This window comes from Rhinichthys klamathensis, unplaced genomic scaffold (assembly GCF_029890125.1).
Source record: "Rhinichthys klamathensis goyatoka isolate OS25496 unplaced genomic scaffold, OSU_Roscu_1.1 h1tg000530l_1, whole genome shotgun sequence".
In the NCBI taxonomy this organism is placed as follows: domain Eukaryota; kingdom Metazoa; phylum Chordata; class Actinopteri; order Cypriniformes; family Leuciscidae; genus Rhinichthys; species Rhinichthys klamathensis.
The window spans coordinates 1,334,713-1,357,500 of record NW_026607006.1 but is presented as its reverse complement, the minus strand read 5'-3'; the positions used below and the strand labels follow the sequence as shown (position 1 = coordinate 1,357,500).

The window sequence follows — 22,788 nt, the reverse complement described above, 5'->3', positions numbered from 1 at the left end:
AAATCTGCTGCCAAAATCTGGCTATTTGAAAGGTTAGAACATTAGTGAAGTAAACAATAAAGCTTACAGCACCTGGTATTCCCAGGCGGTCTCCCATCCAAGTACTAACCAGGCCCGACCTTGCTTAGCTTCCGAGATCAGACGAGATCGGGCGTGCTCAAAGTGGTATGGCCGTAAGCGAAATCTGCTGCCAAAATCTGGCTATTTGAAAGGTTAGAACATTATTGAAGTAAACAATAAAGCTTACAGCACCTGGTATTCCCAGGCGGTCTCCCATCCAAGTACTAACCAGGCCCGACCTTGCTTAGCTGCCGAGATCAGACGAGATCGGGCGTGCTCAAAGTGGTATGGCCGTAAGCGAAATCTGCTGCCAAAATCTGGCTATTTGAAAGGTTAGAACATTAGTGAAGTAAACAATAAAGCTTACAGCACCTGGTATTCCCAGGCGGTCTCCCATCCAGGGACGGACTGGCCATCTGTGTGATCTGAAGTATCACAGAACGGCCGGTACTCCAGGACGGCCGGCGGGCTGGCCCACCACCCGCCACACACGCAGTCATCACCTGTTTTTTCCCCCCACTAATCTGTTTCACACTCCAGTACTGTAGGTGGGAGCAATGCACCTTTAAGTTGGATGCCAGCGCGGAGCATTATCAGCTCGGCCCAAAAAAACTGCGATCGCGGCCGAAGCAGCTGTGCGGACTAATCTCGATCACGCGAACATTATTACACAGAGTTGCGCGATCCACTGAGAAGCATTTCAATTCAGCGCAGAATTCTCTATCTCTATTATAAACCCACAGATGGCTGTGATTTAAGCTAGTTAAAAGCCAGATTAAACAGCGCTGATATTCTCAACATCTTGACGCAAAAAAACAGGCGAAACATTGTTCCAAGAACAAACCAGTTAGAAGACATTTCACTCCACAACTTATGAATTAACTGTAACTTAGTAAAACAAACTTTTTTGGCAGAAATGTGCCTGTATTCATATTAAAAATGCTGTTATATTAATAGGCATGTAGGTCTATAAATGTAGGCTATTAAATGTAATGCAGTAATGTTTTTGTTTAGAAGTTATGGCAGTTTATTTATTTATTTTGCATTACATATTTATACTAAATATTTATGCTACAATAGGTTTTTAGATAATAATATATATATATATAACAAATTTTTCAGGAATTGTTGAACCAGAATATCGAGATATTTTATTATTTCGCATATGATGGTGAAAAGTAAAAAAATTAAAGTTAAAAGTAAAGGTAAGGTAAAAAAAACACCACCATGTTATATGTATAATAAATATTTTTGAGTATAGCCCTTCTAGATTATTTTATCCCTTGAGGTAGCCCTCGAGCACAAAAAGGTTGGAGACGCCTGGTATATAGTAACTATATGTTTTATAATTACAAGTTTGTGTAATTAGGGTTTCTGTAGCCAGTGACATTTCATTATTTGTATTTTATTTTCAATGCAGATGTAATGGCATTGTACATTTTTTTGTTTTTATTTGAAGACTGAGGCTTCATTAATAAACAAAACCCCAATTGTCATCATTGTTTTTGAGATATTACTTGCTGTGAATACCTTGTCTGATATAGGTTACAGTATTGTGGCATTGTATCAGGACATCCTAGTGGCTAGGGGCGAATGGCTGGATGATGGGCCTATTTGGGAGAAAGTCCAGGGCTGTTTTTTAGCCCCAGTCCGTCCCTGCTCCCATCCAAGTACTAACCAGGCCCGACCTTGCTTAGCTTCCGAGATCAGACGAGATCGGGCGTGCTCAAAGTGGTATGGCCGTAAGCGAAATCTGCTGCCAAAATCTGGCTATTTGAAAGGTTAGAACATTAGTGAAGTAAACAATAAAGCTTACAGCACCTGGTATTCCCAGGCGGTCTCCCATCCAAGTACTAACCAGGCCCGACCTTGCTTAGCTTCCGAGATCAGACGAGATCGGGCGTGCTCAAAGTGGTATGGCTGTAAGCGAAATCTGTTGCCAAAATCAGGCTTTTTGAAGAAATATTTAAGAGACTCTTTCAGGGTTTCTGAAGAAACTCAGAGAGACTATTTCAGGCTTTTTGAAGAAACAAAGAGACTATTTCCGGCAATTTGAAAAGCTCATTGACTCTTTTTTTTTTTTTTTTTTTTTTTTTTAACAATAAAGCTTACAGCACCTAGTATTCCCAGGCGGTCTCCCATCCAAGTACTAACCAGGCCCGACCTTGCTTAGCTTCCGAGATCAGACGAGATCGGGCGTGCTCAAAGTGGTATGGCCGTAAGCGAAATCTGCTGCCAAAATCGGGCTTTTTGAAGAAAAATTTAAGAGACTCTTTCAGGGTTTCTGAAGAAACTCAGAGAGACTATTTCAGGCTTTTTGAAGAAACAAAGAGACTATTTCCGCCTATTTGAAAAGCTCATTGACTCTTTTTTTTTTTTTTTTTTTTTTAAACAATAAAGCTTACAGCACCTGGTATTCCCAGGCGGTCTCCCATCCAAGTACTAACCAGGCCCGACCTTGCTTAGCTTCCGAGATCAGACGAGATCGGGCGTGCTCAAAGTGGTATGGCCGTAAGCGAAATCTGCTGCCAAAATCTGGCTATTTGAAAGGTTAGAACATTAGTGAAGTAAACAATAAAGCTTACAGCACCTGGTATTCCCAGGCGGTCTCCCATCCAAGTACTAACCAGGCCCGACCTTGCTTAGCTTCCGAGATCAGACGAGATCGGGCGTGCTCAAAGTGGTATGGCCGTAAGCGAAATCTGCTGCCAAAATCGGGCTTTTTGAAAGGTTAGAACATTAGTTAAGTAAACAATAAAGCTTACAGCACCTGGTATTCCCAGGCGGTCTCCCATCCAAGTACTAACCAGGCCCGACCTTGCTTAGCTTCCGAGATCAGACGAGATCGGGCGTGCTCTTTTTTTTTTTTTTTTTATCTTTTTATTGAAATTCACACATTTTCTAATCAATTTTTTACATCATTTGTCACACAAAACATTATTATAATTATTATTCTCTCTTTTAAACACAACATTTTTTACCAATTGAACAAAATCTCTTTTCTCTCTCCCTCTTTAATGAACTTATTACCGTTTATAAAAAAGTCCTTCACCTCGGTTTCTCCATATATACAACACATTTCAACATCTCTCTTCACTATTGCTTTGAACAAGTCTTTAATTTTTACTTTTCTTCCTTCAAAGTGTGCATAATTCCGTCTGTACACCACCGCTAGCCTGGCATGGCTTAACACGTAGTTGATAAACCAAAAGTCTTTTGACTTCTTTTTCAAAAACACTCCAAATAAAAATATTTTTTTCCAATCTTTTTCCAAATCCACCTCATCAAAACAGTTCTTTTTTAACAGACTTTTTAAAAAAGCAAAAAAATCCTTTAGTTCATCACATTCTAGAAAATAATGCAGAAAACTCTCATTATCAGCATTACATACATCACACATCGCATTGATATTTCTATTTATTTGATTTAATACCATGTTGGTATAAATCCTATTGTGCCTAATTAAGAAATCATTGTTTTCGCATTCTATAGTGTTGTATTTTATATCTAGATTTGACCAAATTTTCTTTACATCCAAATCTTCAAATACTCTACTCCAAACTTTTTCAGATGCTGGCTCCTTAATTTGATCTATTATTAACAAGTCATATACTTTCTTCACACTTATGCTTTTTATACTATATCTCTCCTCGCCTTTTATTATGTACACCTCAGGTAAATCTTGTTGCTTTTTCTTTACACAACTACCCTCTATAATATTCACCCACTTTGCTGGCATACTTGCTTTGATTCTTTCGTATATTCTATTCACCTTTTCTCTACTTTCCATTCCTTCCAACTCACATACTGAGTCATATATGCAGTTCTTTCTTAGGAACCCCGGAATAACTTCATATATGATGTCCTTTACTTGCCTTATTCCGGCCTCTATAAATTTGGGCTCATATATCGTTCTACCGTTGTGTTTAAATTTCTCATTTAAAAACAGTGGCAAATTTATAAATTCTTGCACCTCTGTGCATTCATACTCTATTTTCGGCAATAATTGTCTCCATGCCTCTATCACCTCTTTGTACAAACCAGGTATTCTTTCCGTCATTGATTGCTTAAATCCCATAAACCACCCATACTCTCCTATTCCCCCCACGTCATCGATATATTTCTTCAAAAACTCCCTCCAACCATAATCCCATCTTCTTTCCATATATTTTCTAACAGTTTTTATTCTTATTGCACACTTTTTTGTTCTTAAATCAATCAGCTTTAATTCACCCTCTCCTTTCCTCCCAACCAATGTTTTTTGTGCAATTTTAACTCCCTTCCCTTCCCATATAAAGTCACATACAATTTTGTTTAACTCGTTCATCACCCACTCAGGCATTTCAATTACACTCATTGTATATACACAAACAGACAACATGAGATTATTAACCACTATTATTTTCCCTTTTAACCTCAGTTTTCTCCCTCTCCATGCTGTGCAGACTGTTCTTATCCTGTTTATTACCCCAGTCCATGTTACATCTCTCGCGTCATTAGAATCTACCCCCAAATATATACCTAAAACCTTCATATACTTTTCCTCCACTCTCAAGCCTACATCAGTACTTTCTACTTCTCCTATGTACATTATTTCTGATTTATCTCTGTTTATCTTCGCACCAGATGCCATTCCATACTTTTCCACCAACTCTAAGACTTTCTTTACACTGCTTATCTCTCTTACTGTTACTGTCGTATCATCGGCGTACTGGTTTATTACGCATTTCCCTCCAAATGGCAACTCAATTCCTTTTATTGTTTTATCTGCCTTAATTAATAAGGCCAAGGGTTCTACAGAGATAGCATATAACAACGCTGATAAGGGGCATCCTTGTTGCACTGATCTTCCCACCTCAAATGTGTCAGTTAAGACGCCATTCACTTTTATACAACTTCTGGCACTACAATACAATCTCCTTACCCATCCCACCATTCTTTCCCCAAAACCAAACTTTTCTAGAACCTTAAATAAAAAATTGTGCTCAACTCTATCGAATGCCTTATTCCAGTCTATCCCCACCACTATCCCACCTTTTCCATCTTTTTTCATATACTCAATCACATCTCTGATTGTTGCGATCGTATCAGCTATGTCTCTTCCTGGTATACTGTAGCTTTGTGTTGGCTGGACTATATCTCCTATTACTTTTTTCATCCTGTTTGCTAGAATTTTGGTGAGTATCTTGTAATCTGTGTTTAGTAAACTAATCGGTCTATAATTTTCCAGATCTAATTTATTTCCTTTTTTAAAGACCAAGGTTATCACTCCTTCTACCATTTTACCCTGGATTACTTCCTTTCTTTCAATTTCCTTATATACCTCTACTAGTATATGTGCTACTTCATTTTTGTAAACTTTATACCATTCTGCCCCTATCCCATCACTCCCAGGGCTTCTCCCGCTTTTTAAACCTTCTATTGCAGCTATAACTTCTTCTTCCTCTATCTCTCTATCACACCATCTCATATCTTCTTCTCCGAGTTCACTCTCAATACACTTAAATACTTCATCTATGCTTGCCTCATCTACACATCCTCTCTTATATAACTCACCGTAAAACTCTTGCACCCTCTCTAAAATCTCCACATAGTCTGTAATTATCTCTTTCTTTTTTGAATGTATTTCATGGATGTATGTCTTACTCTGCCTTCTTTTCTCCAACCCTAGGAAATATCCCGTGCACTTCTCTCCTTCGAGTGCATATTTCGCCTTGCTTCTTAAAATTGCCCCTCTGCATTTTTCCTTCTCATATCTCTCCAACTGCATTTTCGCCTCTACATACTTTTCCATACTATATCCTTCTTCATCATCAGCCTTACTAAGCTCTATCCTTACTTTCTCTCTGAGCTCCCTTTCTTCTTTCATCATATTTTTTTTCCTTCCTTTACTATACCTTATACTTAAAGTTTTTATTTTATCCTTCGTCTCTTCCCATCTCTTTCCAATCTCATCATTTAATTTATCCCTCTTCAGACTTTCTTCCAACCACTGGTTTTCTTGAACAAACAATTCTTTTATCTGCTGTCTATACCCTTCCTCCCCAATGTATCCTGCATTTAATATCCACATCCCCCCGCTCACTTCTCTTTTCCCTACTTTAACTCCAAATCTAACAGCATCATGATCACTAAAATGATTCGCCTGATGTCTTACTTCATCTATATAGTTTATAGTGTCACCTTGTACCAACACAAGATCAATCCTACTCTGTTTTAATTTTCCATCTTTCATCTGCCTCCTTGTAAACTCTCTCTTCTCTGGGTTCTCATATCTCCATACATCTATCAATCCTTTATCTTTCATCACTTCCATCAACATTATTCTTGACTTTTCCCACCTGAAACTCCCCCCTTTCCCGACATCTAATCTACTACATTTGGTATTAAAATCACCCACTATTATACACCTTCCCAGGATTAGCCCCCTTAGCTCCTCTATGCAAGATCTCTTATCACATTCTACATTGGGAACATATATATTAATTAATCTAAATTCAATACCTTTATATTCAAACTCTAATACTAAAATTCTACCTACCTGGTCTCTGTACACCTGCCTTACATTTTCAATCTTATCTTTTTTAATCATCACCGCTACTCCCCTCGCATTTCTTGCACCATTATTATAGTAAATATCACCCTTCCATACTTCCCTTACTTCTTTTACTTTATCTTCATCCCAATTAGTTTCTTGAATACAAATAATATCACTCCGGTAAGTGAATTTTACCTCCTTCAACTTAGTCATATTCCTCAGTCCATTTGTATTTACCGAAGTAACAGTAATCATACAACAACAACAAAAATAAAAAATAAAAAGACTTAAACAAAACATCTGATACCATCAGCACATAAAGTTCACGTACCAGAGCGTGGCTCCTTTATCTGTTCATTTCCGTCTTTGTCTCTTTCCGCCTTTCTTTTGCCATTCTGTCTTTGGGCATTCATCTGCCTATTTCGCAAACCTGTCTCTTGGTCTTGTCCACTTTTATTCTCATGGGGTACTGCTTCTTGCTCTACTTTCTTCTCCCTCCCAGGCGTTGCTTGCTTGCCATCCTCTTCTTCCTCCCCGTACTCATCGTTCTTTCCCTCTTCCATCCTTTCTTCATCATCAGTCTCCTCGCTTGTTGTCTCAACTCTCCATCCCCATTTCATTTTATCTTGTCCATCAGCGCTCTCTCCTCCACCATATGCACCTTCGACGCCATCTCCGCACTCCATGTTTTGGTTCTCTGGTTGATCCTCTTCCCTCCTCTCGTCATCGCCCTGTTGATCCTCTTCCCTCCTCTCGTCATCGTCCTGTTGTTCCCCTTCCTCTCCCGTCTCTCTTGCTCCCCGCTCTCCGCACTCCCTCGCATAGTGCCCCACCTTTCCACATGCAAAACATTTGAACTCTGGGCATTCCTTGAACAAATGTCCCGGTTTTATGCACAATCTACAGACACGTACTTGTCTATCATGTATTACACGGAAGTATTCCGCTCCTCTCATTGTGTCGAATCTGGTCGAATAAGGCAGTGAGCGCACTTCATCTGTAAATCTCACTTTTAAAAATCTTGTGCCATCCACCATATTTGTTCCCGGCCACATCCGGCGCTTGATTGCAGACAGGGGTTGTACCCCCCACTCTTCCAGCTTTTCCAATATTTTCCCATCCTCAAGATAAACTGGCAGGTTAATAAATGACACAACCATTTCATTATTTATAATGCTTCTGGCATGTACTATTGCCCCCTTCACCCTTACACCGTCCATTAGTTTCTTCTTTACCCCTTCATCTATCATTGTCAGTTCATAAGCTCTTTCTCCTCTCACTCTGCATCCAACAACTTCTCCACACACCTTCTTCACCTCTCTCAATAAATCCATCATGGAAATGTTTGCAGCTCCTGCTACCTCAACTTCCACAGTCAGCTCTTTGGAATATTTCTCTGTGCGCTGCTCTTCACATACCTCTCTTCTGTTATTTCTTCTCTCTTGTTGATCATCTCCCATCCGTTTGTTAGAATGATATCCTTTCTCGTCGCCATTTCCAATATCCTTTCCTTTTGCCATTTGTCCATCTTTCATTTTGATTTCTTTGTTTGCTGCCATGCTTTCTGCCGCCATTGCAGAGAACAACTTGGAAACGCTGGTCCCCCTAACAGCAAAAGCTGTCGGGGGAACACTGTTAACTTAAATTACCTTCTACCTTTGATGCTCAATATTATTCTTAAATATAACCAAAAATATACGTAGTTTTCAAGTTTTAAACACAGAATTACTTCTTTAGCTCTTTCACCAACTCAATCCTTGGACTGTACCACTATCGGGCGTGCTCAAAGTGGTATGGCCGTAAGCGAAATCTGCTGCCAAAATCGGGCTTTTTGAAGAAAAATTTAAGAGACTCTTTCAGGGTTTCTGAAGAAACTCAGAGAGACTATTTCAGGCTTTTTGAAGAAACAAAGAGACTATTTCCGCCTATTTGAAAAGCTCATTGAGTCTTTTTTTTTTTTTTTTTTTTTTTAAACAATAAAGCTTACAGCACCTGGTATTCCCAGGCGGTCTCCCATCCAAGTACTAACCAGGCCCGACCTTGCTTAGCTTCCGAGATCAGACGAGATCGGGCGTGCTCAAAGTGGTATGGCCGTAAGCGAAATCTGCTGCCAAAATCGGGCTATTTGAAAGGTTAGAACATTATTGAAGTAAACAATAAAGCTTACAGCACCTGGTATTCCCAGGCGGTCTCCCATCCAAGTACTAACCAGGCCCGACCTTGCTTAGCTGCCGAGATCAGACGAGATCGGGCGTGCTCAAAGTGGTATGGCCGTAAGCGAAATCTGCTGCCAAAATCTGGCTATTTGAAAGGTTAGAACATTAGTGAAGTAAACAATAAAGCTTACAGCACCTGGTATTCCCAGGCAAACTCCCCTCCAAGTACCTAAGCGATCGTCAGCCGTCCAACGGTTGAGCAGAGCTGAGCAGCGATCAGCCAATGGTTGAGCAATGCTGAGCAGAGCTCAGCGCTCAACAGACCAATCATTGAGCGAGGATCGGAAAACGTCATCTAGCTGTGTGAGCTGTTTAAAAAAAATACTGGCGGTCTTTAACTAATTTATTGTGGTCGGCGTTATTGATGACCGATTGGACTGTTTTTCTACTCTCAGGTACGTGTGGTATAATTATGTGCTAAGTAATGAATGAAACGTGATATATTTTTTGGGATAATTTGCCTGCTATTCAAGATTTTACATGATAATATCTCGTTAGCGCCGTACTGACACTAATTTTCTGTCCCCAATTGGCTAGGCTAGCACCGCTTGTTTACATTAAAATAGCTAGATTTGAGTTCTCTGAAATGCGTTTAAAATGCGACCAGACTATTGATTTTACATGTTGAGACCTTGAAGAATGTACTACTACTGTCTGGACGCGCCGGCGCGTTTTGCTGGATTTTCTTCACAAACTCAGCGAATACTGAATGAATGAGCTACCAATCGCCGCTGTAATGACCTGACGATCCCTGGAAATACTTCAAAAACGGGATCAGACACTCTAGCTCACTTCTTAAGACCATAGAGATGGTGTTACAACAGTGTGGAGTTGAAATTCGATGTGTAAAATGCTTTAGAAGTGTAAACATGTCAAACACGATTTGCATGCTAAAAACAAAGTAATGAATGAATGAATGAATGGGCTGTTTTTGGTTAGGCTGCAGGGTCTCTACAATAAATAATAATAATAATAATAATACATTTTATTTATAATGCGCTTTTCTAAATTCCAAAGCGCTACAAACAATAAAACAAGTAAAATACAGAAGTACAAAAGTAATACAAAATAATCATTACAGTACACATCATTAAAATACTAATCATAAGTCTATGTAAGCAATTTTAAAAAGATGTGTTTTTTACAAATGTATTTAAGCCATCATCTGCTTTAAGTTTTACTCATTTATTCATGTTTTACTGTACCAGATGAAACATGGAGAAGCCTAGACATCGGTGCAGCGTGTGCGACAAGACTTTCACTGTAAAGTCCAACCTGACGAGGCATCTGAAGATCCATGACGTCGCCAGGGAGACCTTTGACTGCGATGTCTGCAGGAAGAGCTTGACCACCAAATCATTGCTGGTCAGCCATCAACAGCAACACCAGTACCCCAACATCATTTTGTACTGGCAAAGAGAGGCCAGGCTGCAGTGTACAGAGGCAGCAAAGTCTGTGGCAGAGGCCCCCAGCACCGTTGTTGACCCTACATGGGTGGATCCCAAGACAGCAGAGGCGGCTGCCAAGAGGTCCGGGGGTGAGCTGTGGAAAGGTCAGCTGGTCATCGGGTTCGGGAAGTACGCCGGTCAGACCTTCAGGTGGCTTCTAGAAAACGATGTCGGCTGGCTGGTGTGGTTGCTGTTCCAGTACTGCCAGCAGGGAGAGCAGAACGAGCTGCTGAAGTGGCAGAAGGAGCGACTGCTCGAGTACGCCAGAGAGTTCCCTCCTGTCACATGGCACCTTGACAGGAGGTTGAAGGTAAGATAAACTCAGTTACCTTTTAGACCTGAGTAATTGATGTTAAGCAGTAACCAGTATTAGTAAAAGTATTATTTTATGAGATTATTCTATGGTTGTGTTTTATTTTCTGCAGAAAGCGCAATCAAAGAAAGACCAGGCTCCTCCGACCATCCCCGACCTCTCTCAGCAGGACCCCAACTACGCCTGCGATGCCGAGTTGTTGGCTGCTGCAGGTATAATTTGTGTATATATGTGTTTGTGCCACGTGAAATTCATCAGTATGTATCGAGCAATGCAGTTGATACATTTTTGTGGTGTTCTCCTCTTCAGAGAGTGTCCTGGACAGGTCCGAGGCGTCGGTCAGCACGCAGCTGACCACCTGGGGAGACCTCGCCAGCTCTGTGTGCCAGGACGACAGGCCCGGACCCTCGTCCCTCCGAGAGACCTCGGAACCCGGTGGCGTCGTGCTGGAGGGCTGGCAAGTCCAGCCCTCCAGCAGGGTGGATTCAAAGGGCTTGGGCGGATTCAGGAGCAGCCGCCTGAATCCGCCCAAGCCCTTGGTATAGCCGCCGCGAACATCAAGTGGCTGAAGACCAACGAGACCTATGGGCTGTTCGAGAGGGCGTCCAAGTACAAGAATGTCAGGGGAGAGATGGCCGAGATGTGCCCAACATGCTCTCCTTCTTCACCACCCCTGCCTTCTTCTGGCGCCCGGTCGGGGTGATGAAGGCATTGATCCGCTGCCCCAACACCAACTGCCCCGCACCGCCAGAGTACTACCTGGAGAAGAGAGGGTACGGCAGCTACGCCAGGCAAGTGTGCGGCATGAAATTCCATGACACCCTGCTGACCGAGAGGTTGATGTGCAAACACTGTCTCAAGCTGAGGGAGGAGCCGAGCCAGGCGCACGCGGACGACAGCGATGACGAGGAGGATGGCGCCCACCGTGCCCAACAGCAGTACACCTGGCTGGCGTACAGTCCGAAAATTCTGATGAACCTCGCCCCGGCCGTCAGAAGCATGTTCCCTGCCATAATCTGCGGCAAGCGTGCTGTGGACAGAAGTGTGGTCACCCTGATGAGCGACCGACTCAACGCTGTCTCAATGAGCAAGGTGCAGAGGCTGCTGCAGCAGGGCCACGACGAGTGGTACGTGGAGCGTCGGGACCTGTACCAGACTCTCCTGTACGATGCCTACACGTCGGCGGCTGGATCGTCTTCGTCTCAGCAAGGCATCCTGTTGTTTGCCAGAGCAGCCGGCACTTACACCCCTCCCATCGCCCCGTCTCCCCTTCCGTCTGCTCGGGTCCTGAGGCGTGCGCTCCTGATCCTGGAGATGGAGAAGATGCCCGTGTACAGGGACCAAATCCTCAGTACGACTGGGGAAATCTTGTGCATCGACGGCACGAGGAAGGTATGTACAGCATAAAGTACTTGTGATCATATGGAACAGACTGACTGTTGATAAACACCACGCAATGAATGTTCTGCTTTGTTTTTATAGATTCTCAAGAAGATCTACGGCGACGGCCAGGGCACCATGCAGTACGTCACCAGCGTGCTGAATGAGTGGGGTCAGTTCTTGACCACAGTGGTGGTGGCGTCCAAGTCCGATGGGTGCTACGCACGCATGGCCAGAGGTCTGGTCGCCCGCTTTCGCCGTGCCAACGCTCCTGCTCCGAAGGTGGTGTACGCGGACAACAACTGCTGTCGGTGAGTTCAATAGCAGTTGAAACCTATGATGAAATGGATAATCCAACATGTAACACACCTACACAAAATGTCACGATATCATTTTCAGTGACAGTGGTTCGTCGTTCTTGGAAAATCTGTTTGGTGACTGGGTGAAGAGGGGTACCGTCATCAGGCTGGACATCCGCCACTGGCTGCACCGCTGGGACGCCGTCGTGATCAAGCAGAGCCACGCCAAGTACGGGGCTTTCATGAGTGCCATGGCGGGTTCCGTGCTCGCCTACAACAAGGCGGACATGATGCTCCTCATCCAGGCGGTCAGGAACGGAAACCCAGAGCTCTACGGCAGGTACTCTGATGAGGAGATGATGGCCTTCCTCAAGCCTCATCAGATCAGGTCATATGTAAGGCGTATTACCCGTGGGGTTGTGGTAAGTGTGGCTTTCATATTCACATATGTATTCAACTGATCCAGATCCATTAAACACTGGACACTGAGAATATATCCTATGTGTTACAGGAAACTGCTTTGGTGATAGAGTCCATCCTTGCTGAGTTCCGGGGACCAGCCGGCCTTGACATCGATGGCATTCACCTGTTCAAGTCGTCAGAGGCAGTCGACGCTCACTGGGCAGTTGCGAGCAAGCACCTCAGTTGCATGCAGGTGGGTTAATGTCTTTGCAGTCATCGTGTGTCAAAACCATTCAAACTTGTATATGGCAACATTTCAAAAGGACACCAGAATAAATAAGGACCTTGCAATATGTTGTGTGTTACAGGATCCCCCTGGCATACCGCTGTATGTGTCTGTGAAGGTGGTGGTGATGAACGGCGTCCGACTGAACAAGCACAAGTGCCGGCGAGGCAGTAACTCTCTGGAGGGGTTGCACGCCCACCTGGTCAACGCCGTCCCATCACAGCGATGTGGGATTATGCCATTCCAAGTGAGTGATTAAAACATAATATATATAAAGCTTTATTGCAGACACGTAAGCAATAAGGTACGAGAGGCTCTGCTGTATCGTGAATAAGTAACAGCTGAAGGGTGTTGTTAGGCACGACGCGAAGCGGAGCATAGGTTTATTGCTTTTACCACACGGTTGCGGTTACCACACAATATTAAAGTAAAAAAAAAATGTATTCGTGCAACTTCCATGACGTTAAATCATTAAAAGCATTCCTTCCGCTAGAAAAAAATAGTCCCTGACCGTGAACAACATCGTTCCAATGTGTAATATGCATGAAAGCTCAAATAAAAACAACAAACTTTGTCTCATTCTTTTTATTTTTTACAACACAATATTTGTGAAATTTCCTCACACAAATAGACATAGCTTATCTCTCAGCATGAGAAAACGTTTATTTTTTTGTTTATTCCATTATTTTCTCACTGCACTAAACTAAATATTTACATATCCTAAAAAAAACACAAGGGCACATATTTTGATGGGTAACAGTTAGGTCTTTAATCTATTTTATTAATGTTATTAATGAACGAGATACTTTTTTATTATTATTTTATTAATGAACAAGAGATACTTTTTTTATTGTTGTTTATTTAAATTTATTTGAACATCTCTGTTTATTGTGCACACATTAAATATTTGTCTCGTTTCATTCGGCTCCACTGTGGTAATATTTAACGCGGTTCTCTTTAGTTGGGGCTCAGCACTGTCAGCAGTGTTTTCTGTTGCAGCAAGAATGTCGCTCCAGTGCTTTCTTTGTTTTAAGTTTGGCCTCCAGTAGCTCTGTAGTTGTGGTTGCTAAGGGTTTTGCTAAGGGCGCAGTGATAAATAGAACCATTGGGTGAAGCGGTCATAGCCGTGTTTTATCATGAAAAAAGCACAGCTATTGACCAATCAGAATCAAGGATTGGAACTAACCGTTTTATAAATGTTCATATAGCACATCATACAGTATAATTTAAAAAGAAAAGTGTCAATGATAGTTTCAATGATACATTTTATTTCACAGCTCCAGTCATCACTTGTAAACATTGTATACAATAACATTCAAAATGGAAATGTGTTTCAGGTATACTTGGTTTCCTTTGCCGTGCAGTGGAACCACCGCATGGCATCGCTCCGTGTCGCTGGTGGTCATGGCCGGCAGACGTCGTGCTTGGACGCACGGCAGATCCAGCGCATCAACCAGCAGGCCGAGGTTCTCTTCGGCAAGGAGCACGTCCTGGAGCCCAACTTTGCTGCACCGATGCCGGTCCCCGAAGCGTACGAGCACCCCGAAGAGGAGGAGCTCCTTGGTGTTGAGTACGCCATGTGCCAGTCCACCAGCTTCACTGCCAGGGACAACTACGTGCAGAAAGGTACAGTACTTGATCACACACTTAAACAATGATGACAAACCTGGTGCAAAAAAAACCTATTGTTGTGTAGACACGTTTGCTATTTAGTACAATTACATATTTGCAGTTGAGGAAGAGCAGTCGCGTGAGGAGGAGGAGGAGGAGTCGGCTGAGCAGGGAGACGACGAGATGGCGGACGAGGGTCTCGGCATGTCTTCTGAGACAGAGGAGGACCCGATAGACAGAGTCTGTGGGAAGCACGTCGTCCTCACCCAGGCAGAACAGGCGGAAGAGGAGGACAGTCCTGCCCTGCAAGACGTGCTGATGAGCCATCGACATCGACATCTGCATCTGCCAGGTATAGAGGAAGTGGAGGCACTGGCCTTGCTCCTCCTAGAACTGGCCAACAACAGCGACCACCACCTAGTGCCGGCTGACCTCAGGCAGAAGATCGCGGCCGCCGCCAGCTCTCTCCACGACCACGACAAGACCGCCGCCCGCTTTGTCAAGCGGTACGAGTCCAGGTGGGGCTACACCTTGTTCGGTCGGTGCCTTGGGGCGGACTCTCCTGAGACCAGAGCAGCCCAGAAGACCAAGTTTGGCTGCATGAGGTACGCTCAGGCGGCACAGGTGACCGAGGACAGTCGCCTGCTCTACCTCCTCCTCAAGATGCTGAAGAACCGAGCGCCGGCCAATCAGCTCACCTCCCCCAGCAAGGTCACGGCTTCTTTGAAGGGACAGTATAAGAGGATTGCAGACCGAGTCCGAGATGACCCCATCCTCGGCGGTCTCGCCATTCCACTGCCCAACTTGAACGCCAAATCCATCTCGACCTTTACTGCTAGGGAGGAGAAAAAGGCCAACTACGGGGCAACGGTACTGCCAAAGGTGACGCCTCACCTGAAAGTGCTGTCGGACGCACCGTTCCCGGAAGCTCCTGCGCTGCCAACATCCCTCCCACCGCCAGACCGGCCTCAGGTCCAGTACCAGCACGTTCATCACGAGGCTGGAAAAAGGCGTGGTGAGAAGCGGAGGTAAGTTGTCATAAGCACTTTCACCTGTTGGCTGTAGAAAGCAAATAGCACACGTCATATCAATACTCATTACATGTGTATTTTATATTTCCAGACTATTTGTTGAAGAGCCAGAACCTGTGCCTCCTGTGAACCAGCCCGTTCAGCCCATGGCGTCGTCCTCCTCCACTCGGCCAAAGCCTGCTGCGCCCACCCCCATTCTGCCAAGGTCTGCTGCGTCCACCCAGCTCCAGCCAAAGCCTGCTGCGCCCACCTATGGACCACCCCCTGTGTCGGCAGCACCCATACTGCTGGTTCTCCCCGCACAGCCACAGGCTCCCTCCGTCCTGTTTCGTGGGCCATCGTGCAGCCAGAGCTTTGTACCTCCTGCACCAACAGTCAAGGCATTCATGCCGAACAAGTCCTCCCGGCCATGTGGGGCTTGCCATGTGCCTAATTGTGGTGGACAGCGGAAGAGGTACACGCCTTCCAAGGACAAAGTGGCTGGAAGCACCCAGAAGATATTTTCCTATTGTCCATCCACTAGGAAATCCACCACCTCTGGGTTTGACAATGTGGTGTACGACAGCTTTGAACACTTTAGAAGTGTGGTGGATTTGGAGTTGGAAAAGAGGAGAACTGTGTAAATAACTGTAAATAACTTACCTGTGTGATGCCACTTCTCCTGTGCCATCTGTAGGAGAGAGAAAGAGGCTTGTTGTGTTTGTTTGTGTGTTTGTTTGTTTGTGTTTCAAGTACAATCTATTTATTTATATAGTTCAAAAGTAAAAAAAAAAAGCACTTTACAGTTTTACTTAAGAATGTTCTTGTTTGTTTTTTATTATTATTTATGTTGCTGTTAATGCACTTTGTTGTATCTTTCTTTTATACAAACATGTTCTGGCCTATGTTCAATATCAAGTCCAATCTAACCTCAATCATTTTAACCTTAATCAGTTCTGATCTAACACAATCAGTTTACATACCCTTTAGTGGTTGTTCATGTTCAGATAATCTGTGTTTTTGTCATGCGTGTTGTTTGTTTGTCTTTGTCAGCTTCATGTCTTTGTGATGTTTGTATGTCTTTGTCTGCTTCATGTTTAACAAAAGTTTGCCAAAGAAAACACACAAAAAAATGTAACAGACAGGAATGGCTTGAGCCTTTGTTGATTGGTGACCTGAGTCTTTGGATAATCCTGTTCTTTATTGGGTTTTGGCCTGTACAAACCAATTGTAAATTTTTATCTTTAGTACAAGTTTGTGTTTTTAATTAAGTGTTTTTGATTATTATTAATGTTATTTATGTGTGCGTGTCCTTGTGATGTTTGTCTGTCAGCTTCATGTTTAACTAAATGTTTGCAAATGGTAGTAAATGTTTGTCTCTCGTGTTCTCGCTCGTAGATCTGTACCTTGTCGTGGTGAGCGAGCTTTAAACCAAACAGATCTTGTTTACTTGTGTTTTCATGCATTGCCTTTAAATGAAACACATTCTGGGTGAAAAATAAAAGTTGTAAAAGTATTTCAAGTATTTTGGAGTATGCTTGGGTTTTAAAAGGGGTGGGATAGTGTCAAAAAACAAAACAAATCAAAGCAATTAGAAGTCCTTGTTTCTTCTCCGCCACTACCAGAGGTGTGAATACACCCCACTGTGCGCTGGCTGTACCCCCTGGGTGGTCACAAAAATGTGAGAGTGCACTGATACATTACACCCTTTCTTAATTCAGCCCAGAAATGTAACAATTGCACACTTTTCCACTTGACTATATGAATCTCATCAGCTACATCAACTCAAACTATGAAAATAATAGGGCTGGGCAAGTTAACGCGTTATTATCGCGTTAACGCATTTATTAATTAATGCCGACAATTGTTTTATCGCACGTTTTTGAAAGTCCGTTGCACACTGGCTCTGAATAGGACATAGGCCTACAGTCAAACCACGGATCACAGGAGGGGTGGGATGTTGGTCAGCCAGCAAATAACCCACCCAAACCAGCAGTGGAGAGAGGCTTTGGCAGGTTCTCTCAGGTGAACAGAAAGGGAGACAGCGCTCCGCGAGTGAATGACAGGCGCTCCATGGATAGTAACCATGGCAACGGCTTCTGTGCGCAACGCAGCTGTAGTCTTTTTAACTTAAATTAAAATTATACATGACTTTACCTGATGTGCCTGCGTGTAGTTTAGCGGGGATGCTCTGCAATGTGAATTCCCTTCTGTTGATGTCCTGATAACTATTTAAATATTGGAAACTCAAACAGCGAGCCGAGGATCAGTCTCTCTTCCAATGATTTGTACTGCGCGTCGTGTACAAAAAGTTATAGACAATCAAAGTCCTTTTAGACAATTCAACTTCGGCAACGGGCGGGCGCGTGCGCGTGCGTGAGGCGAGCGCGTGAGGCGAGCATGAGCGCAACAGTTTCACACAACGCACCCGCTTGTCGCTGCACCTTGTGCTCGATCAATTCACCTCACTCTAAAAGGCTGATTTATACTCAGGGTGCGATTTGCCGGGGGGGGGATGCGTGGGATTTCCCCCTTTCTGGTCAAAGTATCCCTGCCTCTGCTTAATTATTTTTATCCCCGGTGGGGATAAATTTATCCCCCCCTCAAAGTTATCAGTGCTACTACACTAGTGGCGAGACGGATCACAAAACTTATCACGGATCCGTGGTTTGATTAAAGTCAATTTTATTTTAAAATACGCTACTTTGGCTGGCTCGCTGTAATCACCATTCTGCAGACTTGCTCAATGTCCCGTCCACGGCGCTATCTGATTGGTTACTCCTCACGAGTAATAGCCTATCAACACTTGCGAGACTGGGCAGTGGAGCTGTGTGTCGGAGGCGTTTAGCGCGGCGCGGTAGATGCGAATGCATCTGTCTTTTCTATCATTTCACTGTAGCTCAGGATCGCGATGTAACGTTAACGTTGTTACTTTAACAGCACAGCAATACAACTGTTTCTACTGTGATGGTTTAACTTCGCAATCAATCCATGGTTCAGCAGACTAGAAGTAGCCTAGCTCTGGCCTAGCCTAAACTAAGTAAAGCGCTGTAATGTGAACTGTCAGAGCGATAGAACAATAAAATCCGAAATGGACCACGCACTGGAAAGCTGCGGATTTTCCCACTGGAAAGCAGAAAAGACTGTTTTCCTATGATGCAAAGGCCTACAGCCCTACACTATAGCCTATTTATGTTTAAGTTGACACTACGTTGTGCCATTTAATTTTGCCATTCATCATAAATAAGTGTTTTGACATGTCAAGCCGAGTGGCACTATCCATGGTAGCTACTGGGAGGGGGATTTAATTCTTGCGTGTTTTTTCGTTGTGCGTGATCACAGTTCATATAAGCTATTAGAGTAAAAATATTGCGTTAGGCTACTTCATGAGTTAATAAGAAAAAAAGATTTTACAATTCCTGCAAATGCAGTGATGAAGTTCATTTTCTCATGATTTATTTTTATGAATAAAACTTTTTCAAAACATCCCCCCCTCTGTTTTTTTCACAAATCGCACCCATGTGTCGGACTTACGCTATACACTACGCGTTGGTTGGTTTTACTTCTGCGTCGTTGTCCGCGTTGACGCGCAATTACACATGCAGAGGGAGCATGTGAAACCCGTGGAGCGGTTCTAGCAATCACAGCGCTTGCGGTGCGCGTAGAATTGACGCGTCGTTACATTTTTGGAGAGGTGCACGTCAGGGTACGACGTAAGTTCGACGCAGAAGTATAAATTGGGCTTTACCTCTGTTTAATGCGATCTTAGTGTACGTGGGAAACCATGGCATGACCAAACCTAAGCTACTATCAGAGAAGTAACGTTGGTCGACTTATATCTCATGACCTCTGACTACATAGCGTCGCTGCCCGATGAAACTCACGTATGTCCAAAACGGTTACTTTTCAGGAAGTGAAAAAAAACACCGTAATTTCGCAGCAGTTGAACGTAGCGTTGTCATACTTCGTACGGCATCTTTAAATGTAACCATATTCTTGCCAGTGTAATGATATAATCCACATTTGACCAAAATCGAGTTTAAATGGACATACGTGCATATTTTACAGTAACGGTGGTCGATACGCGTTCTTCCGAACATTAATTAGAATGACCAAGTCGCGTTTCATAATGACAGATGAATAGGCTACGCTCAGTTTATTAAATAGCCTACGTCTCAGTTTATTAAATACACTCAGTTTATTAAATGTCTCTTGCAAACTATAAAGGGACAATGAATCAAAACACTGACATGGCAATGCTAAACTGATACTTTGTTTGCAGTCATACCGTAATTTTGTCACTCCTCTCCACTCCTATACGTGTGTCTGGCGTCAGGGGGGAAACGTTTACCTCGATAAAGTTAGACCTACTGTAAAGGAAAGTCATTGTCTCACCAGGCTGTGTTTATTTGGCACTGTATTGCAGAAAATAAAAGTGAAAGTGAAAGTGAAAGTGAAAATGAAGTTGCAGTTCCAGTAAACTCTAGTTAATCAGTTCATGTTTATTCTTCAGGTGATTCAAGTAACGACTAATTAGACTAAATACTGCTACTACAACTACAGGTGGAATTATAAAATAGCAACAGGCTTTAATGCAATATTTTAATCATGTCTTTCCGGTCAGAATTGGCTGATAGGAATGCCAAGAGTTCAACAGACCAAGTCATTTTAAAACATGCACATAAACAATTACATGCCAATACACAATAAATAGAACATTTAATTAAATGAATCAGTAAGTCAGGACAGCCCATTCATCCAGGTAGTGAAATAGTGCATCACTCATGGTCAAGTGCATTGTAAAATGGATGAAAGTCCTTGGGTAAAACATGTTTCAGTTCTTGAAAGTGCTTGAACTTCAGGGCTTTAATTTTTGGGTGGGATGTATAGAGAGGGGCCACGATGACACACGTCTTCCTTAGGGATGGGGATGTGAAGGGTTGCCAGTTGCCAGAGTGTAGTAGTTTAAACTCCATACTGCCATCCACATTGTATCTAATAGATAGATTACCGTATTTTCCGCACTATAAGGCGCACTTAAAAGCCTTTAATTTTCTCAAAAAACGACAGTGCGCCTTATAATGCGGAGCGCCTTATATATGGATGGGGAACACACGTTCACCAAGCCGGGGAGACAGCGCCGGGCGACTTACGCCACTATCTGCCAATGGATCGTGGATGCCTGGGCTGATATATCAGTCTCAACTGTGATCCGAGCTTTCACGAAGGCAGGAATAATCTCTTTATTCAGCCAGCTCACATACCTGTATTTACTTCCTGTTTTCGGCCGAAGTCCACAGTAGTTGATTGTCGAGTTCGCGCGCGCGCGATCAAACCTCCTCCGTGTGTTCAAGTTCAACATCTGATTCGGATGAACTATCCATTTGAGCTGATATTCTCAGAACACCACACAACACCGTCATCGGCTGACAGCTGACAGTCGGAGTCTCCACTGTTGCTTAGTTACCAATGATCGCGCGCGCGCACTCGACAATCGCCTACTGTGGACGTCGACCGAAAACGGGAAGAAAATACGGGTATGTGAGCTGGCTGAATAAACATCATTTTTATTCATATCTTTCACATTTACTGCCGTCAGATTCACCGTGTTCACTCACATGGCTGTGCACTTGTAATGACACATTAAGGTTGTTAAGAGGCTAAAAGCAGGTTTAAAACTTTTCCCGTTTAAGTCAACAGGGTGCAAATTTTAAAAAGAGGATAAGACGGTGTAGGCAACACCGGTTTTTGTCGTTGTTATCTGTACTGACAGCACTCCAAATTTACAAAAAAGTGAGCTCAATGTTAAAATTGACCGGAGTTTTCCTTTAACGTTTGAACAACGTTACCATGGGAGTGAACGGAGTTGTCAGAACGCTTAATAAAGTTTGACTTTATCTGACTGTTTTGTTGACATTTGTTGACATCTAGTGGATGCATAACGCAAACCCAGTCAAACGTTTGACTGCAGTATCTTATGCGCCTTATAATCCGGTGCGCCCTATATATGAAAAATGTTCTAAAATAGGTCATTCATTGAAGGTGCGCCTTATAATGCGGTGCGCCATATAGTGCGGAAAATACGGTAAAGAAAAGAAGGGGGAGGGGTGTCGGGGAACATAGGACACAGAGATAAGAGGGAACCAAAAGCATGTTTATTGAAACAAAATATTTTAATATGATAAGGATAATGTTTCATGTATTTGTGAAAAAAGAGTGTTTAAAAACAAAACAAAAAATAAAACACCTGACTGCTCGAAGGTCATGCACTGTAGGATCTCCAACTTTGCTACCAGGTCGGACTGACTTGCAGATGTTGACTTTGCTGAAGTCTTGGAAAAAGCTGTAACCAACATACTTCACCTCGTATGGTTTTGGACTGGAACGAGCTCCTCGAATAACTGCAGCATACTCAGCTGGAACATGTATATCACGGTTTCTCAATTTCCTCTCAACCACACTGTGCACAGAGTCACATTCCATTTGTGTGTGACCTCTTTCTAGGTACTTCTGTGTCACACGTTTCTTTTTCTCAGTAGCAAACTTTAAGAGGGCATTGCTCAGGACCAGATTTCTGTTTTGATAACCACACCCATCACTCCAAAGGATGAATTCATTGTAAGTGGGGTGTGCTTCAAGGTAATCCACAATGCAGGAGGCGAACTCGTTGGTAGAGACCCCAGCTTCACCCTCATGCCAAAGGTAATTTTTTGCTTCATGTGATGCCATATTGTGTATGGTAAAATTATGGACACCAAGCTTCATTTTGTAGTAGAGGGCAGACGCTTGAAGCTTTGGGCACAGGAGAAGGCCCTGCAGATCCATGCATGCAACCAAGGTGGTGTTGTTTGCAAGTTGTTTGTCCTTTACCTTTTCTGCTCGTGCGTCGTCCTTTTTAACACAGTGTTCCTCCCACACGGCAGCCTCGATGTTCCCGGCTTTGAAGGCACAGCAAGTGTCACACTGATCTTTCTTCGGATGGAACAGAGAAAGATTTAAATCGTTGAAGGTGTTAGTGAATACTTGCCGTGACAGAGGCTGGATGCTGTGGTCTGCACATGATTGCTTATACTGTGTGTGGAGATGACTGATGGACCTGAAGAGAGGCTCCAGGTACATCTTTGATGAGGAGGACCTGCAGTAGTGCGATGGAACTTTTGGCAGATCCAGAAGGAAGGTCTTTAGGAAGTCCTGCTCCTCTGTCCTTACCCTCACTCTCGCCATC

At 43.3% G+C, this 22,788-nt stretch overlaps 8 non-coding genes across 8 annotated transcripts; all 8 read right to left on the bottom strand.

Annotated features, from left to right (window-relative positions):
* Positions 1-60: 60 nt before the first annotated feature.
* LOC130073337 (5S ribosomal RNA) lies at positions 61-179 on the bottom strand. The gene has a single exon (XR_008804313.1). It is a non-coding gene; the product is annotated as a 5S ribosomal RNA (ribosomal RNA).
* A 61-nt stretch (positions 180-240) lies between these two features.
* LOC130073246 (5S ribosomal RNA) lies at positions 241-359 on the bottom strand. The gene has a single exon (XR_008804232.1). It is a non-coding gene; the product is annotated as a 5S ribosomal RNA (ribosomal RNA).
* Positions 360-1,869: 1,510 nt separating this feature from the next.
* On the bottom strand, positions 1,870-1,988 carry LOC130073242 (5S ribosomal RNA). Its single transcript, XR_008804228.1, has one exon. It is a non-coding gene; the product is annotated as a 5S ribosomal RNA (ribosomal RNA).
* A 177-nt stretch (positions 1,989-2,165) lies between these two features.
* Positions 2,166-2,284, bottom strand: LOC130073262 (5S ribosomal RNA). The gene has a single exon (XR_008804247.1). It is a non-coding gene; the product is annotated as a 5S ribosomal RNA (ribosomal RNA).
* A 174-nt stretch (positions 2,285-2,458) lies between these two features.
* LOC130073326 (5S ribosomal RNA) lies at positions 2,459-2,577 on the bottom strand. The gene has a single exon (XR_008804302.1). It is a non-coding gene; the product is annotated as a 5S ribosomal RNA (ribosomal RNA).
* Positions 2,578-2,638: 61 nt separating this feature from the next.
* Positions 2,639-2,757, bottom strand: LOC130073315 (5S ribosomal RNA). Its single transcript, XR_008804291.1, has one exon. It is a non-coding gene; the product is annotated as a 5S ribosomal RNA (ribosomal RNA).
* A 5,821-nt stretch (positions 2,758-8,578) lies between these two features.
* LOC130073237 (5S ribosomal RNA) lies at positions 8,579-8,697 on the bottom strand. The gene has a single exon (XR_008804223.1). It is a non-coding gene; the product is annotated as a 5S ribosomal RNA (ribosomal RNA).
* Positions 8,698-8,758: 61 nt separating this feature from the next.
* Positions 8,759-8,877, bottom strand: LOC130073245 (5S ribosomal RNA). Its single transcript, XR_008804231.1, has one exon. It is a non-coding gene; the product is annotated as a 5S ribosomal RNA (ribosomal RNA).
* Between the last annotated feature and the right edge of the window lie 13,911 nt (positions 8,878-22,788).